Raw genomic sequence first — 21,278 nt, 5'->3', positions numbered from 1 at the left:
TGAAGGCTACGTGAAGAGGTACCTAGGAGAGACACCAATCTTTCCTAGGTTTTCCCACATTATTCCACATTTTAGACCCCACACTCATTGAAACTGGTGAACTCGGACTAAATTGGATGCAACGGAAAAGAGCTAAAAACGATTCTGCAGACAAGGTGATATTGTATGTGCAGCATAGTAAAATAAAATGCTTAGCACGTACACACTTGAGGAGAAAGTCATCTTGAGTAAAACATTTACTCACTTGCTGTAGAGAAGTTAAATCATGGAGGGCCTCACTGATGCTCAGTATGCGTTGCCGCCACCTACAAATCAGGGCACTTGACCGTCGTGAAGGACATCTGTTGAAAAGAAGGTGAACAACTAAATAGGGGTGTACTGATCATAGTGAAACAAAACATTACAATCTGCACATATTATATAAGAAGCGGGAAATAGTATTCAAGTTTTTCACCACATTTACAATAAATGTGTGATTTTAAACATTTATTATGGTAAACTCTGCTGTACATAAATAAAATTAAGTTTGGTCAAGTCGAGAAGTATAGGAAGTGGTCTCACAGTAAAGGCAGTCATTGATCATAGACATTTAAATTAACCAAGAAAAGCTACCATTTTTGTTTCTACTCCAGTACATTTAAACACTGCAAAGAATTTGCAGTAAGCTACATAAAAAATGTGGTCTGCATAATTCAACAAGGCATGCTTCAAAATGTTAAGTACGTTAACTGAAACAAGAAGAGAGAGGTCCCACGTCCAAAGGGACAGGATACCTAACCAGACTTCTAAGTCGAAAGAACTTCCCCTTGAAAACTCAGGGCCTCATTTACAATATTTTGATGCATGGCAGTGCAGCAAGCCTGTTATGTTTCATATAGGTAACCCAATATAGGCTCAAGTAGCAACCAAACCTTTCAACTATATTTCCTCTGCCATTACACTACATAACGGTTCTTGGGACTGACATTTTACCTAATTACGGTACTGCTTACAGCACGTTGGGTTTTCTCTGAAAACTAGCCTCATTTATTATGCATGAGGATTCTTGGAAATTCAGCAGGACTACCATCTCCTGCATAATAACTATGTATAAGGGTCATTCCTTCCATCATCCAAAATCCGACATGACAGCAAGGTAGAACACCTGAGGGTGCCACTTTAGGTATATAAACACCATATCTTTTCTGAGGCAGAGAGAGGAGAAAAAGGACTTCCATGCTGACACACTGACGCGAGACGCTGAGGTTCCTGGACGCAAACACTCCAGCTCGCAGTGGTCTTACATCCCTCGCGGGGTGTCCATCTCGATACCAAGACGGGGTCCCACAGTCTCTCACTTCAGGTGACAGAACTGACTTTACCCTAGAGGGATTCTTGGCTTTACACCTACATACATGCTAGGTACACTTAGGTACATCTAGTTAGGGTTGCATCGTAGGTGTACGCATTATTACTGTCATGTATTTTATACACTTACCTGTATTCATTGTTTTAGCATGATGGTAGGAATCTACCATCATTTTACTCTGTTGGTGCTTCTAATCATTTATATCTGTTTCTGTCTAATGGTTGTTTGAGCACACCTATTTTACACTAGAATGATGCTGCTTTAATAAATACTTTTTGAAAACGCCCCCATCGTTTATTCTGTGTTTCTCTCTGAGACGAAGTGTGCACGAGTGACTGAGCGAAAAGTACTGTACTGTGTCCTCGATCCCTGATGGGACAGAGTTGTCATGTTCAATAGCTGCCAAGAACTATTCTCTCTCTGGTAAGAGGAGTTTACAGTGGCACTGTGAGCTAGCTGGTATAAAGACGAATAAAGACGAACATACTTGGTGGGGGTGTCTGGAATCAGTCTGAACACCAATCCCACAGTATTTGCTGTCTAAACACGCAGATCCTATATATATGTGCATCAAAATAAAAGGGCAGGAATGTGCGGTATCTACAAGATACGGCACATACCTGTCCTTCTCCCCTGCTTGGGTGCACAAACAGTAGCCGTGTGCCAGTGTTGATACACTAGCATCATTTTGTAAGGGAGCCTGCGCTGAGGGCATGATTATTTTTTTGCAGGAAGGGACACCATTATGCTAAGAAAAAAAATTAAAGGCATTTTCCTCTTTCAATGTGTGCTGCAGAATGCATCACGCATAGAAAGAGGAAAAAATGAGGAGAAATAAAAGTATTTCTCCTCATTGCACCTCCTTATGCCTCCACAGGGGAGGCATAGGATTATGACGCAGGGTGACTTCACATGTCCTTATAAATATTGGGAAACCCATTACGCTGTCGGTGCCTCAATAAAAGTGACCCATCGGTGGCGCAATGTGCTTGTAAATAAGCTCTTCAGTGTCACACAATCAAGCATATAGGGAACCTTCAATCATTCCAGAATTCGTCAACATGCAGTTATACAATAACGTACCACAAAAGTATACGATTGTGAAGATCTTTAATACCACATATATTTAAAACACATTTGGTTGGTCTATTGATCTGAATTTATAGGCCACAACCAATCATGTATGTTCTCACTAAATAAATCAAACAATGTTATCTAACATTGATACTTTTGTTTTTGATTTTTATATGCGGCACAAACAATAAACAGAACCCTCTATTAAAAACATACAGTTAAAAAACATAGATCACAACATGTTATGGGAGAAATATGCTAAAACAACCACTTTTGTATTTTTCAAGATCACTAATCTGTTTGGATGATAAATGTAAGATGCATGATTCCCCCTGTTACTTGTCGACTATTGCATCCCCAAGTACATCAGATTTACTCCAAGCTGCACGCCGACACGTTTCGATGGGTTACAGAAGATTTGATCACCGTCTTCAGGACAAACTGATGTTTCTCACAAACATATTAAAAACTATTAAAAATCTTGTGCATTGTAAATTATTCTGAAGTTTGTTTCTTTATATATAAATCCAGACCGGACTGGATGAGTCCACTATTTTAACAGAACCTTTGTCCTCGTACCTTCTAAACCATTTTGCACCACTAGCACCTGCGCTATTCAATATCCAGGCTTTTGGATATTGAATAGCGCAAGTGCCTGATGCAAAAGAGTCCGGAAGGTGTGAGTGACCTACAAACCTCTGAATTGATGAAACAAGTGCTGTAGAACTGAATCCTCCCCAACTTGGGCAAGTGAACGGGTGATTGTGTACCCCAGGACAAAGGTATAACATTGTTTGATTTATTCAGTGAGAACGTGATGTGCTGTGTCCTGTAATTTCTGGTCCATAGAGAAATCAGATATGTTTTTAATACATGTGGGATTAAAGTTCTTCACAGTCTTATACTTTTGTGGAACGAAACTGCGTATGCACTTAAGGTATAACTGGATGTTATCGAATTCTTGAATCATCGAAGGTTTTTAGGTATGTTTGACTGTGTTATACTGAGTTTCCAAGGGGAAGTTCTTTTGACTTGAAAGTCTGTTATTTCAAAAAGTGCATGAAGACGTTTCTCATGTGATTACAAGAATGTACACTATAACAGTAAATAAAGAAAAGGCATTTTACCAGCCTCAGGGTTTGAAAACAAATCACAAAGACGTCAATGTTTTAAGGTAAAACTCAGAATTTCTTCCTAGGCTATTTTAGAGTCTCTAAGAAAATAAAGGCGGGACAGTTTCAGGTAACGCCTTTGCACTATACCATGAAGAACTGAACAGACTGTAAGATGACATGCTTTTTATTGCTGTTTCTAAAAATAATGAGCCGTTTCAACCATACACAAAGAGGTTGTTGTTGCCTTTTGTTGCCTGTTGTTGCCTTTTTCATATATTTTAGTATTTTGCAAACAGTGTCATTGTTGGTCTTTGGAAAACAGCAGGACGCCGTTACAACACCTATTGTGTGGTCAGTATCCATACATGTGCTTAGCTTACAAGGTTGAGGCACGTTACTACTCAGAAGGATACACACTTTAAGGACTAAGAGCCCAAATTCATAAAAGTGTCTGCAATAATCAGCAATTTGCTCACACAAACCTTTGAGCAGATTTCTACTTAATGGAATTGCCAGGCTCCTCTTGGGTTACTGTGACTCTTACAGGTTCATATGAGTACCCAAAGTGTTTCTATTTATGCACATCAACACGTCAAGTTGCACATTTACTCTTGAGGAAATGGAAATCCCAAGTACATGATTCCACAAGGAAAACATTATGACCAGAACAGAAAACTCCTTCCTTTACAAGCTCTTTTATTTCGCTTGTGTTTCCTTCCCAATTCCAGCCTGAAAAGAGGCTTCCCTCCAGATCTGGAAAGGAGTATTTATCAAAATATTTTCAACTTGGGAAACTACCAATAAATAGAATGTGAATGACCATAATTTCCAGAAACAGATAGCTTTGCAAATGATAACTGTGTTTATTAGTGCTCAGATCGCATGAAAAGCAGCAGAAAGTTGCAGTCCTTAGGGTTGATGAATACAGATCTGTGCCGACCAACAATGTCAGTACGTTCCTTCATAAAACTTTGCGCTTACTCATAGATGATCACAGTGATAGAACGTTGTTAAATGGCATGCCATGGCCCGCCCCCAACAGCCTCCCACCAAAGAACAGTGTCAACTTAAAGAATTGACTTATAGAGGTGATTAGGTCATTACCATGGGCATGGCCTGGAATCCCAGTAAGATGTATCCCTGATTCAGGGCTCAGCAGTGGTTCCTCTTTCTTCAGTCAGTATTTCTGGCAATGTGCAATGTTTATTGTAACAAAGGTTGGGTCACATGTCAAACCAGTTTAGGAGGCTAGAGACATGTTTTTGGAAGGCATTTGATGACTCCTTTGCTCATTTTTGAAGAGCACATTATCCTCTTCAGAACTGTTTAATTGTGCCAGACATTTTGTTTCACTATGTGTGATTTAGGATGGCATACAAGCACATTATATGAAGAGGTGGTGTTTTAAAATCTTACATATGTAGAGTTTCTTCAACTTTATTCACAACGACCTATAGAAGTTCAACAAATACAACAGATTCATCCTTGTTGAGGTATTTTCCAGATTTTCCAGTACATCCATGCTATATAATACCCTCCAGAGAATCATGATAACATTTGAGTGTATATTATAGTGTAGAGGAACATTTTAAATGTTATATTTGAGGAGATTTTGACTATATGTTCTACAATGTCCTATTTGCTCAACATTTATAATGTATACTCCTTTTGGAGGTATGTTTGCTGATTTATAAATGAGGCAAAGTTCAGACAAACTTTCCATTGCCTCGTGTCGTGTGGTGACTTGTGGTGATTTTCTTTTCTTTTAGTCATCCTGTATGTTCAATGGTCTAATGGAGGATTTGGCTCACTTTCATTAAGATTTCTGATATGTCTGCAAGAAAAATAAAGAAAGGGAAGTCAACTATTAAAATAATTCCTTATGTTTTCTTCATCTATCTCTTCACACAAAAGACCCACGGTCCTGGAATGTCTAAAACAGATATACACTGTACAGCGTTCTCTTGTGAAATGGGGAATCTAAGGAGGATTCTCGATTAGAACTTGGTTGATTTAAAAAACTAATGAAGAGAAGGTTACAAATCTGAATACATTTATATTGACAACCAAAGACACACTACAAAGAATTGAAGAAGGAATGGAACAGAGATTTAGTGAATCAAAAATATAGAGGAGAACATAAATTCAATGAATAACGAAACTGAAATTCTGAAAAGGAAAGAGAGAAGACTTTGGAACAGATGTAACAATTTAAGAAGGTGTATCATTCCTGAGAGGGCTGAGGGGTCCGATATAACATCCCTTTTGAAAGTGAATACTCCCAAGATAGATGACTTGTCTGATTCTTTAACTATTAAAAAAACAGAAAGCTTGTTGAATTGGGCTAAAGACGTTTTTTATCCCCCTTACCTATCAATCCACAGTGCAATTGGACTGGCAGTCATGGCTAAGTGTATTTAGACTTACTCAAAAACCTAACAATATCCGTTTTTATCCACATTTAAAAATACAAGAAAATAATGGTTTTCTGTCTGTATTTATCTGTAAGAATCAGTTAAAACGGAAAACAGGGAGCCTTTTTAATTAATCGATCTAATTGACCCTTTTCCAGTTGCAACAAAAAGGACGCAGATGATTTTGTCAAGATACAAAGCTTTTTCAACAGGATGCTTCCAGATTTACATCTGGTAGATAGAAAGAAATTACAGATCTACGCCCTGTCTTAAGATTGATGAATGCTAGATTGAGGTTGTTGGTATCCCTTTCTCTGGAACTGTTGGGTGTTTTTAAGGGACTTCAGAGAGTATTCTACTTAACTGAAGTGATTGAAGGGAGAACTCAGGTACCTTTGTGACAATCCAGAGAAATATGTGTGCCGCCTACTCATCATCGCCAGTTGTAGGAATGCAACCTGAAGGGTTTCATGCTTTCCGCACCGATTTTGAGTCAGATCCCCATGCTATTGTAAAGCCCAAGATGGGGGCATAGTACACATGTTGAACACATAGATTTCTGGGAAACCTGAAACGCTGTTCTCAGATGGTAGTGAGTGCTTGAAGAAAAATAATTAGATGACAAACATGTCTTCAGTTAGGGTTGTAGGTGCTGAATATCGAGAATAGAATATCGACTGGCCATAATATGTTTTACCAAAATATTTAACACCAAAATATCGAGGTGGTAAGTGTATATAAGTAAGTATAGAAATACTATTCTTAACTCCACATCTAGCTACCTTGACGATATGTGAAGATACATAGATGTGGAGTAAGAGAATCCAGAGATACCTAAATGTCAATATTTTGATCCTCAATACTTTGGTCCCAATACTGTGACCACTCAATATTATATAGTCAATATTCCGGATCCACAACTTCAGTTTTCAATATAAAAAGAGTTCAACAGACTCAGGTGTTATTTGACTTCCTTCCACTGGCACAAGATCACATTATACTTTCAAACTGTATTTATGTTTTTATTTCTATGAAAACAGACCTTAGTACCTTTAAGAACGTCTCCATAACTAAGCAACCAGTATGCATGATTTGTCTGTATTAGCCTATTTAGAAAAAAAATATATATGCTATTTCATTGTCAGGACAGAGATGTTTTTATTTCTTGTTAACAAGAGTGGATTTCCTGTTCATGGTGCCCCACATATGTTCTGAATAGTAGCCGGATTCTACTACGTGTCCAAAAGGTCATGTAATCTGGTAATGGACCCTCAAATCAGGAACTAGGTCAGAGCTGCACAAGAAACATCTGGTCTTGAAAGCTAAGGTGCTTAACTATTAGTGTGCATCAATTGCTAATCCAATAAAAGGCATCATACCCTCATAAACTGTAACATATAGAATTCTATCAAGGAAACCCGTCATTCATAGTAAAGAGGAGTTGTCCAGGGAAGAATATTGTCAACTTGTACACAAGAAAATATGAATGTGCAAAGGGGAAGACTCATATTAAAAATCCCTCTACCACACCCAGCGCACTTTGCCCTTATATTGTCTGATGTGTGCAAGGTGACTTGGAGGACAAACTAACGTCTGAAGTCCCTGCCAAGCACAGTCTACTTGTGGCTATTGCTGACACTCTCAGGCCCCCAGCAGAATCGAGTCTGTTGACAGGCAAAGAGAAGGGTACCTCCTAATGGCATCATCAGCAGGCAGAGCTTGGTGGGAGAGAGGGCATGCATGTAAATATGTAACTTCTACTGTCCAATGAACAAAAATAAAATTACCTGAAATAATATCCTTCACTTGCCATTTGCTATTTACATTTTATGAAGTCCAAACAGTTAGAAAGCAATACCATGTTTTATCATTATTTAATATGGTTGGTAAACAGCTGTTTTTCAGACACGTGGTGCTTGTCAAATAAGTTATTGTGCCTGTCACTATAACAAAATTTGTGGAAAGGCGAATAAAAAGGTAATTTTCACCATTCTGAAGTCTCAGCTTAGAAGAACACGTTACCCACTCAACACATAAGTTATTACAGAGGATCTTTAGAATATTATAATTTTTTTATGTTATAGACAGCTTATGTCATGACAAATGCCAGCTGTACAACCCAAACTCTTTTTGCTTTGATGTGGGGGGGGCGTTACCAACATTGCCCAGTAAAACATGAAATCAATAGGAACAGCTTAATACTATGACTAGGTCTCCCAGTTTCATGGTATTTATTTTTGGGGATATTTCCATCTGCATTTATATATATTTATTTTTTGATAATTGTATCTGTAGTTATCCATATTTATTTTGTTTTGTGAAAAAAAAACAGCTAAAAGTAGTATAGTTCCACATTTATTTAACAGATAAATGTGCACTCATGTTTGAATCCCTGTGAGTTTTCAATGTTATGAGCACCCACAGATAATAAAATAATGCACTTATGTGAAAACATGCACATTTAGTATTAAGATTGTGAATATCTACTGCTGTTTAAGCCTCTTAAAAAAAAATCCCTTTCATTTTTACTCCATCACCTGTCAATCTGCGCAACTATTGGCCTGCGAGTCATGACTGACAGCCTATAGAATCACTCAAAAACTCACTCAAGCACTCACTCAATCCTATTTTATCCACATTTCTGTGTGTATTTATCTGTAAATAAATTAGTACAAACAGAAAACAGAGAGCATTAAGTATGAAGTAGCAGGGAAAGGCAGGGTTCCATGTGATATCAATGCCATCCCAGGCCCAAATATGTCCTTCAAGCCATCAGTGTTTCCTCGGTTGGTGTAAGCTTTGCCGCCACAGGTGAAGTGAAAATATTCTACGGCCGCAGCACAAGACACCCCTTACTAATCCACCACTTATATTAGACTTTACACACATCCCCCCGCGTCCCAGCACAATGCCCTCTTCATGTGTTGCACACAGATACAGAAGAGTTCATGGTCTCGCGGAGGTTGGGTGGTCGGAGTGGCACTGCTTGAACCTCCTCTTCATGCTCCTAGTTGGTGCTTACTTACTCAGAGTTGGCCACAATAGTATGTCGTGGGCCATCCGCTGAGTGGGCCTCTCTGCTGTTGTTGAAACTGTATGCCTGCGAGCACTGCACTCAGCTGACCTTTCAAGGGAGTTGGTTCCTTATCAGGAAACTCACACAGGCACACTACTAAAAAGGAAATAAAGGAAAACAGGAGACCTACCTTGGCAGCTGGTACCAAGATCCTGCACAGTCCCGCCCATAAGGTATGCCTTTCTAGGCAAGCCCCTAGTTCACGGACCACTTGCACCTTCCTTCGGGTCTGCTTATTCTTGTGTAGACCACATTTAAAGTGAGAAAAGACCTCTGATTTCTACCCACAAACCTGTTTTCTGAAGCCACAAAAGATACATAGGCGATGCTGTCATGCATCCTGTTCAAACATACAAAAGACATTAGGCAAACCAAGTAAAGTCTCCTTGTTGGAAACTTCAACTAAGATGTTTAACTTTCTCAAGAATTGGAGCTTGTGAATTGACACAGAATGTCTCGCAGGTCTTAGGTGTTGTCCATAGTGCATGGGCACGGCCATACATCTATCAATCATTTCAGTGTGCATAAGTGTGCTGGTGGAGGTGTGTGAAACTAAGTAAAGATCCATGGAATTTTAAGTTCACAAGAAATCATATAAGAAGCATAGTGTATGAAGCTTGAATTATGTTTGCTAAGCTCAGAAATCCTTGATTACCGCCACTTGGAGCCTTTATTGTTTGTTAATTAATCTTTATTTGAGCAACATTTATACGTTCACAATGGAACTGTAAAAGGTCTGCGTGGTTCCTGGTGAGGCATGCCACATACACTCCTCGAGGGAAGAGGTTGAAAGGGCCTAGTCATGCACCCTGCCGGTGCCTGGGGAGCCCAGCTAAACATAACTGAAGCAGATTGCAGGGCGCCAACCAGGGGTCTGGTGCAGCTGAATACAGCAGCCGCCATGCTCCGCTTCACAGGGAGCCAGCAATGAACAGCCCACTTGGGAGTATCTAGCAGCATAAGGTAGCGCGTGCTGCGATAACTCTGTTAAATGAACCTGGACATTCACAGATTGTATCTGGCACGAGCTCCCAAGGACCAGTGAGTGAGCGAGTGCTGCATCTGTTCAATGCCTCAAACCGCACGAGCTTCGTAGATGCACGATGAAAGCAGCTAGTCTAGGCACACACAGGCCTTGGGTCTCGTTTTTCAATTTTCTGATTAAATTTGACGTTTATAGAAAACAGACACATAAATTAAGCATGGCCACAACTAAGTGAAATATATATGCACATTTCTTAATCAAAATTGCATAAAAGCAAGACCTCGCCTTATAATGTCAGCAGGGTAGAGCAACCAATTCAGTCGCTCATCATGTTATGCTAACGGCTAAAGAAGGCGAGAGAAATTGGTGGGGACATATCTTTAACAGAGGATTTCAGAGGGTAGCTTTGGGTTTCCTAAAGGTATAGGAAGGAGCAATTGAACCACTTTTAATGTAAGACTGAGAAGAAGTGAGGGATGCTCCAGGACAGTATTATTACTGCGCAACTCTCTACATAGTTTCAACAGTGCCGGGTAGTTGGACAGTCTTCCTCTCTTTCAAGTCTAAATTTGAGTGGTAATAAATCACTTTGGAAATGTTGTGGTTAGTCTTCCGTCCTATTTGTTCTACCCATTGCTCCCCATCAATCATGGCTGACATATTCATGCCAAGGACAGGATTCATTCAAAAAGCTCTGTGCGTACCTAAGTTCAACATAGATGGGTACAAATATTGCGGTTTTGGGTGTAATTCACGAATCCTGATTTGCACAGTTATACCTCACATGTTCTACTTAGTATCTTAGGACTTCCACAGTACAAAGTATGTCATTAGCGGTGCCTGCAGGGGCATTGAGGTGAGTGGGCGTTGTACGGACAGTGAACAACAACATAGCAGTATATTTGTGGAAATTCAGAAACCTTTCCAATGCTGTGTCACGCCTACTTCATGCATCTACACATAGTCGCAGCAAAGACTTGAATAAGTGTATTATTCGGATATAAGAAACTCAAATACAACCATATTTCAACTGGATGTAGCAAATCCGGATTCTCAAGCTGGAAAAATATTTTTCAGGTGGAAAATAATCCTTGAAGGTAACCATAAACAGGTAGATTTTCCACCGGCAGAACAAATGTTGGTGTGGAAGTAGCTATACATGAGGAAATCTATGATGAAATTCACCCTGAAATTTTACGGCAACATAAATAAGCAATACAAACTTAAACTTTATAGTTGTACGCCTTCAATGAGTCCTACTATAATACTTTAAAGTGCTGGATGCGCTCACTCTTGGCACTTCATTTAGATGAGTTGCATTAAGAGGCTAATCCCTCACCCTACTAGCCAAACCTCTTGACCAGACTATATTGCATGCAAGTCTTCTGTCGCTGCATGTGCCAGGGTGCCACCCAGGCATGACATTGTTTCGTCCCAGTTCTTTTCCAGTGATCCAAATCAGATCTGAATAGATAAGGACCCAGGAGCTATCATTCATCTCCAACAATGCTAAGTCAAGGCCGGGTTGGCCACCAAAATTTCTTCTCATTCCCATCATTTTGGGGAAAATCTTTGGGGGGGAGGGGAGAACTTTCAGATTTCTCCTGATTGTCTCAATTCCCAGAGGTAGCACAGAGGTGATGAGAAGATCCACAACAAGAATGGGAGAGTATTTTATTTTAATATTTCTTTATTGGCATTTTAGGAACATCCGCTGTTTGTTTTACACATATTTATACATTTGCATATAGGTGTGTCAAAAGCTTATGTATCCAACTTCCACGCTTAAACATTGAAACATCATGTTTATAATATAGCTGATGTGCCAACCTATTTCCTGAAACAGAGGATATCTATACAATTCCCCCAACTGTTAATTTCTCTCCCCCACCCTTCCTCATTATAATGTCAACTCTCGAGCGTCACTTCCCGTTTTATTTCCTATACCTATGCAGTTTTTGACAATCTCTGTTATGTCTACTTGGTGTCTAATCAGTTATAGTGCGTCTAAGTCCGTCCTGTGGGGGACTGTGTATAGGTGATGTTATTGCCGTTGTTTGTAGGTCCTTTATATCCGCAAGCATGGCTGCCCATGCCCATAAATTGTCCTCTAGTTTCTCGTCTTGCCTCACTCTCTTCTTTCGCACTGCTTCTGCCGCTGCACATTCCCCCATATCTTTCAACCACAACTCAGTCTTTGGGGGATTGGGACCCATCCAAGATGTAGCAATGCGTCTTTTGGCTAATGCCAACACCAACATTACAAATTTCCTACTCAATTTTTTATTCTTAGGAGCAGGGAGGAGACCTAGCATCACCTCCCGTATTTCTTTGGGCACGGTCCTTCCCGTGGCTTCCTTTATTTTTTCCAGTATCATGGTCCAAACGTGAGACAGGATTGGGTATGTCCATACCAGGTGTAAGAATTATGAGTCAATATTTCTGCACCTGGGACATCTATCTGATCGTCTCGGGAAGATCCTACTAAGTGTTCTGGGGGAGAGGTATGCCTGGTGTATAAAATTATACTGGATTAATTTAAACCTGACATTCGAGTTTAACGCTTTAAAACCTTTGTGTACTTTAATCCAATCTTTTTCCGATAAAGGCTCCCCAAGGGCCTCCTCCCATCTAGCCTGAACTGGCAGGGGTGTAACTGTTAAATCCTCCCACAACACCCTTTATAAGTGTGTGATAAATCGTCTCCCCTGTGTAATAAATAGCATAACCTGAAGCACCCTTCGGGGAGGAAGTCCAAATCTCTATAGCGACTTGATGTATCTTTCCATATTGGAGGAATTGCCCCGTCCCTAGCTCAAACATCGACTCCGCATCTTCCCTAGTGATAAACTGTTTATTGTGGAAGAGATCCCCCATCGTCAGACACCCACCCTCCTTCCATCTTTGGACCGACATTGAGGCTTCTATTTTGACAAATGGTTGTACCACCCATGGCGGCATGTCTGGGGCATAGGGCGCATGCCTCATTACTTGTTTGACTGCTCATTCCCATATCCACGCCACATGTCGGACTATATACGGGGTGGATCGCGGGGCTCCCGCACCCATCATCAGTAGTGCTGCTAGTGAGTTCCCTCCATAAGTTCCCGCTAGTAGTCTTTTCTCACAATTGTCATTCTTGTCTAACTAGTGAATTGCATGCTGGAGCTGGAACGCCATATAATATAACTCTAAGTGTGGGACCTCCAATCCACCTGTCTGCCATGTTCTCTGCAATGTCTCAAGGCTCACTCTTTTACGTTTGGGTCCCCATAGTGTTTCTATTAATAGTGCATTCAAAGTCTTTAAAAAATGTGCCGGTACTTCATATAGGGAGTGTTGTAGTGCATGTAAACAACGAGGGAGTATAATCATTTTTATAATTGCAGTTCTGCCCACAAGGGGCAGAGGTAACCTTTGACAGAAGCGAATTGAACCTCTTATACCTTCAATCACCTTTCCTATATTGAGGTCCAAATAACTCACTGGATTATTTGCCAGTCTAATTCCTAAATATTTAGGGGCATATTATCAAGACAGGCGATAAAATTATCGCCGCTTTAGCGGCAGAAAACTGCCGCTAAAGCGGCGATAATGGGCTTGATAATATGCTCTATAGAATTCCAATTGAAGCCCATGTTAGATGTAAAGGACATCTAACATGGGCTTCAATTGGAATTCCATAGAGCATATTATCAAGCCCATTATCGGCGCTTTAGCTGCAGTTTTCTGCCGCTAAAGCGGCAATAATGTTATCGCCTGTCTTGATAATATGCCCCATGGTGTCAAAGTCCATCACGGGAGCCCCACCCCTGGGAGTACCTCCTGTGGGAACTGTGCCTTGCAACCTATCGGCAGCAACCTAGATTTATTAGGGTTGCTTTCCAGGCCTGAAACCTCCCCAAATTGATATAATATGTCCAAAATTTTCGGGACTGCCTGGGCTGGGTGACCTAGATATACTAAAGTGTCATTTGCATACAAGAACGGGAGAGTAATAGCAAGACTGGCTCTAGTTGCTGTTAGTGGCGGATTAATTAATAATAATGCAGAAGAACAGATGGAAAGTAACCTCCCACCCAGCTGGACCATTATTCAAATGTTCTGTGTCCCTCTTCAGACTATTTAGCACACCCAGGTTGTTCTACATTGAAAGCTTAAGAAGCACATATCGAATGGGAGGCAGCCTGGCAACCCTGCTTCTTTGTTATTTTTTGGCTGGTGGCTTTCAGTACTTAAACCGTGTGCTCACGTTCCCATCCCGATTTTCACAATTCTTGCTCCTGAGAAGGCAATCCTGCACTTGGTGATCTTAAAAACGGATCAGGTAGCATACACTCCTTTCGATTCCATTTATTCATATTCAGTTTGATTTATATAGCGTTGGTGTCCAAACTCTGCACCTCAATTAAATAAGTACAACGACATTAGAGAAAACCGCCGAGACACCTACGGGTATTTGCGCGCTTTATAAATTGTTTAAATAAATAAATAAATAAATAAAAATAATATGAGGAAGTCATAAAGTTACAATTAAAGCGATGGCAATATTCGAAATAATGTGAAAGTGAGCGCAGATGGGAGCAGAGCAACAGAAAAGCAATGAGAACGGTATGCAAATACAAGAAGAGACCTATTTACAATTGCCTTAATAGCGCACATAGCTAGTAATGAGCTACAAAAGGGCAAACACAAACTGCAAACAATATTAATACTGAGACCGCAAAAGTCCCAGCACAGCGCCGAATGATGAGCGAGGGCTGGCTTCACGGATCCCAACGCGTCCATCGCGTAGTTATGGCAAACATCTCCTTCGCGTGGATGGCTGTCACGTCAACAAAACAAGGGACGCCTTGGATACTGTGCATTTCCCCTGAAGTGTGGCCTGTGCTGATTATAAAACCCACCAACCACATCCACTCAGCCCCCACACACATGCTGGCGTAGATTCATCTCGCGAATGGGCCGTCTTATTTCCTGATGGTATAATTAGCTCTCATACAGAACGAGGTAATTAATGCAGTATTCACCACATGCTCTGTTCTCCCTGTGACTGTAAGGGGTTGCTGTATCTTGAGGGGCATATTTACAATAACTGGCGCATCCCTGCATATCAGCAAGGATGCAGCAGTTATTGTGCGCCACAGCTCCGCCACCATGGATGCGCCGCATTTACAATGCGGCGCACCATGGGGCAAAAACGGCACAGATGCGTGAACGCATCTGTGCTGTAAAAGTGGCGCAATGCTGGAGTTGCGTCGCATGCGCGACGCAGCTCCAGCAATGCTCTAGGGGGCCCTATCTTGTTAATGCTGCGTCAATCCTTACGCCTGCTTCAGGCAGGCGCAGGGTTTTGACGCAGCATGGGTCTAAAAGTGACTGAGTGAAATCTTGTAGATTTCACTCAGCCACTTTTAGGAGGCATTCCTGCGCCGGAACGCCCCCCCTGTGCAGGAACGCCTACATGTGGCGCAGGGCTTTACAACGTGACGCATCTCCCAGATCCGTCACGTTGTAAGTACCCCGCACCATGTCGCAGGATTTGCGCCGCCGCTGCATCACAAAAGTGACGCAACGGCGGCGTTAATGAGGCGCAAGGGGATTGTAAATCTGCCCCTAAATTTTTAAACCCAGTTGCGTACGAAAGCGTGGCTAACCCCATTGAGGTGAAAATAGTTTTCAGCCACCATCCCTAGGAAAGTTTCACCCATTTTTTTCTGCTCGGTGGCCACTGTAGCATTAGTCCATAAAATCAGCTTCGCGTCCTGATGCTTTGGATAAAAAAAGTTACGCCAAGGTTTTGGGAGGAGAGACGGCAACCAAGGAAAAGAATAGCAATACATGGTGTCCCTGGGGCGTAGCTTAGTCAGTGAGATTTGGGGAGGTGGGGGCGAATCTCAAATTTCCCAATTTAAAAACGCTGTTGGCCACACTGTGCAGAATGGCTAACAACCATTGTCAAAGTCAACCGGTCACAAAGGCGAAATCTATTGGCTTTGTCAAAGCTTGTTTAGTAAGCCGATCACTATATATGTTACTGACTGCAACATTTAACAAGTTAAAACCTCCTAGTGAAACGGGGATGACAAAAAACAACAAAGATATGGAACAGCTGACTCAGGCCCCCAGACCCAACTAACAAGCCATGAATTCATTTATTTGTAGTGTGTCACAGCCCAAACACCGCCTGAAGCTCCATGCCCCTGCAGTCTTCCACTGCCTCATTAACAAATAAATACATTAACTGATTAATAAATACAATAACACTGTTCTGAATTTTTTCACTGTTACATTCATTTATAGAACGTGAAGGCAAAGCAAATATTACACACCCACCTTGCCATCCCATTTCCTTATTACCTGTAGTAACTAAATACTCCCATTAGGCCACGATCATAATTGGGCCTGTGATCCCCTTTTTTTCTTCCTAAAAATGTGATTACAAATGATATTTGTGCGGGTAAAACTTACCGTACATCACTGGTGCCTACCAACTGTACCCAGCCATCCTTCTCAGAGTTGCTTCTAGCCATTGGGTGCTGACTTACAATAATTACTTCTGAGGATGTTGACAGGTCATATGATTTATTCAGAACAGTGCTGTATGGTCATCTGCATAAGTGAAGTGACAAAACCAAATGTATTCCAAATGTGACCCAGAAGCCTTGTTATTCTCCAAAATACTAGGAATTTTCTGTAGAAAACCGTAAGACTGGGATTCTTGTACAGAAGTCCTATAGGGGTCCTCATTCAAGGTATTTTACCTGTTGCATTAAAAAAGCCAGCTCTGTCCAGGACAAAAAAGGCATCTTTGTTTCCTGACAATCACCTCAACAGTTCTATCTTAGAAGGAAATAGCTGTCTCTTCATTGATACAGCAATAATCAGCTTTTGAACAACCACAAATGGAGTTTCCCAACCTAGTGCAAAACTCAGGTGACAACCACCCATCATAAAAAGTGCCCGTTCATATCACTGATTATAGTTAGATCTTGGCTTCCTCTGTGGCTTTTACACCATTGTCCCTAAAGCCTTAATCAACATCCTGGCACACATGACACTGGACTCAAACATTCAACTACTATTTATCTGATCAATAGCATTTCTACTCGATGGGCACCTCCATATGTTAGCAGCTACTCACTAGCTGCAGAGTTCATCATGGATTCTTCCTGTCGCCCGTCATCTTCAATGTCTACATCGACCTGAGGCACTCATTTTAGATCACAAAATCAAGATCCATCAAAATGCAGTAAACACCGGACTCCATCAAAACGTAACCAAATCCAACGACAGCCACTGTTACAAGGCCAGCCTCATCCTTCGAGCCATGGATATAAGCATCGAGCTCAAGCTGAAACAGACCGAAATGAAAACTGATTCACGCCCATTCATACAGCCTCAGATCCAGGAATGCCTTTTTGACATGATGTTGGATAGAGTGCACCACACTAATACGTTGGGCACATTAAGAAGTTCCGAGAGCATGGAGAGTTGGTTTGGTATATCGCATTTTAGAGTAGACAAACCCCTTTGAAGTGACTTGAGTCACTGAGCACCTGGCCGCCCTGTTCCTGTGACGGCCAGTATATTTAAATGTTTTTCATGTATGCAGGGTGAGTATCCAACTAGGGTCCTGATAAATGCCTCTGGATCTCTTTAGGGGACCAACCTATGGCAGAAACATGTTGACCTATCTCTCGGGATATATCGGTTTAATCCCTAGTCCTCTTACTTTTTAACTGTGTCCCTGCCGCCACCCAATAAAGATGTAGTGGACCCAGAGAGACACTTTTAATCACTCCACACACTTTTTTGCACTCTGCCCCTCAGTTGCTACGATCCATATGTTTGTCTTGAGAAAACATCTCAGCTCCTCCCCTAGGGGAGTTGTAGCCCATACCTTGGTGTGAGGAGGGAACACATATGATGAAGCATGTCACCTAACGGTGAGTGAGGGTTCTTGTCCTGAAGGAAACTCCTCCTCCTGATTTTCTTCTTCTGACATTGCACGACTCCTACCTCTCTTTCTTCCTCTCTCTCACATATAGCCGGACGTACTCTGTGTGATAATAAGTGTTCTATTGAGGGATTAGTACTCCTTGGCTTTCCTCTGATCCCCACAGATCCTTAGTGTGTTTATGAGTGGCCTTACAAAGTCATTTGGGTGCAGTCTGTGTTATTTAGAATGTTCACTGTGATGTAGTTGCATGTGTAAATTCTCTAGAGGTAGTGAGTAGTGTAAGAAACAATTCTGACCATGAGAAATTGGAGTTCTCGCCAATATACTTTGTTGTAGAATGCTCTGCGGTTTCTTTTGTGAACACATTGATACTCAATTCTATGGCACATCTGTGCTGTGTTGGATGTAATTCTGGTGTTCGGCCTAATGTGTTCTGTTGGATATTGTGTGTCCTGTTGCTTTGTGGTTAATGGGCTTGATGGACTGTGGTAACACGTTTGCATATTTTTGCTGTATTGGATATGTGTGCAGTTTTCTGTTGAACGTGTTCTGTGAAAGGTTTTTCAAGTTGCTTCTAAGTGATCTGTGCTATTGCGAGCACTGCGATACTCCACTATATTGCTTATTTGAGCCGCATGCCTTTGCGGTTGTCATTGATTGGATGATTGCTCTATGGGAAAACAGAAATATAGAACATGTACTTGGGTTTCCTTTTTAAAGCAATCACATGTTCTAACTTAAAGAACATAATATAAAGATGCCATGGGTCTCTGGGAGAGTGTGGCATTGAGGAGCAAATAAGAATGGTGATATGCTGATTTTGAACTCACGCGTTTTAACCCTCTTTTAAGCCCTGTTCGAAGTATGACATATTTCTACCAATAGTGTTGATACAAATATGAAAACATGTAGAGCAAAATTGATATAAATAATGCATTTTGCACATTAAAACAAAAGAAGCTGGAAGAACAGTAATACATTTCACACAAAGAAGGTACAAGAACTACTCTGCTAGAGAGAGCGGAGTTATTCACTTCTTGGAAAATTATAGTATTGCCCCCAAGTGATTTGCTAGGAGGAAAGAGGTAAACTTTTCTCAGAAAGATATTGGTATTTGAGAAGCCTAGAATTCACCCCGACGATGACTAGGGGTCATAAAATAAGTTGTGAGGTATGTGACAGCCAGTTCTATGGTGGGTGTGTTTAAAAGGAATATATGACATTACAGCACAAACAATTACAATGCATGCCTTTACAACGGGGTTTTTACATTGCAACTACCATTACATCGCATGATTTTACAACACATTTTTAGAAACTGTCCATACAACGCATACCATTACAACGCACAACATTACAACGCATAATACTTTTAGGGTAACAGTCGGGTAAGTGTTGGATAGTGCAGGGGTACAAATTACTATTCCTACTCCAGTCAGTGCAACAGTAGGGAAAGTGTTGGATAGTGTAGGGGTGAAAATTACTATTCCCATGTACCCCAAAACCTATAGCCAGCCTAAAACAAAAAAATCTCTATTACTTACCTTGGTATGCATTGTAATGGTATGCGTTGTAGTGACATGCGTTGTAATGACTGCATTGTAATGGCATGCGATGTAAAAGCAGTTGCGTTGTAACAGCTGCGTTGTAACGGTAGTGTGTTGTAATGACTGTGCTGTAATGGTTGTTTCCTGTTTAAAAGATGTTCTGTCTGATGCGTTCTGTTGAATGATGCACTATTTCTCCTCAGCCTTTCATTGGTGAGTGGCAAGGGTTTTGGGAGTTTCTTGTATTGGTGCTGTGTTAATTGCTCTAGTATTGGAAGTCTGTATCATAAGCACCCTAAAAGACCTACAGCATTGCACCCTAAGGACAAAAACAAATCACATTAAACGGCCTCCTAAGGATAGTAAACAATCACACTCAACTGCATCTTAATCTACCACAGTATGTTGCATCCTAGGGAGCCCAAGACACCACAAGTCAATGCATCATAGCAAACATTGACACTTACACAGCACATTGTACTGCATTCTAGGAGCACTAGCCCATCACATGTCAGCACCACTTAACCGCCATGAATTGCATTTTGGAGACCCAGCCAATCACCTGTTTGCATTTTAAGGACACTGACTCATCACATTATACTGCACTTGCACTTTAGTTGCACCAATACAGCACATACAATGTGTTTGCCAAACGTATACAATTTAAAGGCTACTCGCTTACTCTCTTATATAGCTGGAAATCTTGGTGTGCTCTGCCAGGATTCAATCTCGTGGCCTTCAAATCTCTGCGGATTGTAATGATGAGCCCTATTTCACAGAGCCATCTTGGCAGCATAGGCATGTGAGGATGCTTGTGGTGCACTCCATTAACCAAAATGTAAAATCACCACAATACACAATGGAGAACGTAACACACTATAATCATAACAACACTAATCTTGACACACCATAATACTAACAACACTAACCCACCGGTGTACATTGAATCCTTAGAGACATTAACCGGCCACACCACACTGAATCCTGGAGACCCTAATCTGCTACACTGCACAATATCCTAGAGACACTAGCCAAAGACACTGCACTACACCCTAGGAAAACCAACACATGCATACAAATATTACTCTGCAACATATGTACTTTAACCCACAGGGTTTCATGCTCAGAGAATTACCATACTGCCCTACTCTGAAATCATGTGACATTAGCTCAGCATTTCACATTAATTCTTAGGGAGATTAACTCTCCACACTCCATCCTAGGGGCTTTAATTCACTTAATACATTTCAACCTAGGGACACTAACCAATCACAGCCACCTGATTACAGGGATACACATGGTCTCACGGTGCTGCATTCAAGGGGTATGAACTCACAAACACTGCCCACCCACAAGTGAATCCCGCCCATTACACAGCACTGCATCTTAAAGACATCAATGCCCTCTCTTATTAGATATCACAGTTGAGACACTGATAGATTTTACTGTACTGACTCCTAGGTGCAGTAACTCACTACAGTGCAGTGTATGAGAGGAACAGAACCTCACCACACTAACCTTCTGATGAAAACACTCAACACTTCAAAGTATCACTGGCTCACTAAAAACACGATGCACCACAACCACAAAAGGCCTATAGCACACTACACTGCACTGCATTTTAGAGACAACAACTCACCACATTCTATCATAGGTACACAAGTCCACAATTTTGCTCTGCGTCCTAGGGACCCTATCACACCATATTGCGTCCTATGGACATAGTCCGAACACAGTTACTGTATCTCATGGGCGC

At 41.2% G+C, this 21,278-nt stretch overlaps 1 protein-coding gene across 5 annotated transcripts in view; it reads right to left on the bottom strand.

The window, feature by feature from the left end:
- The window catches only part of PLCB4 (phospholipase C beta 4), a 1,018,018-nt gene that overhangs the window by 836,503 nt on the left and 160,237 nt on the right, over positions 1 to 21,278 (bottom strand). For all 5 annotated transcript variants that reach the window (XM_085612653.1, XM_085612654.1, XM_085612650.1 and 2 more), the window contains exon 3: positions 245 to 341. The gene's annotated coding sequence lies outside the window, so the exon portion shown is untranslated. The remainder of the gene's footprint in view (positions 1 to 244; positions 342 to 21,278) is intronic.

Source organism: Triturus cristatus, chromosome 6 (genome assembly GCF_964204655.1).
Source record: "Triturus cristatus chromosome 6, aTriCri1.1, whole genome shotgun sequence".
Classification (NCBI taxonomy): Eukaryota; Metazoa; Chordata; class Amphibia; order Caudata; family Salamandridae; genus Triturus; species Triturus cristatus.
Note: the sequence above shows the minus strand (reverse complement) of the source record. Positions and strands in the feature narration are given on the sequence as shown.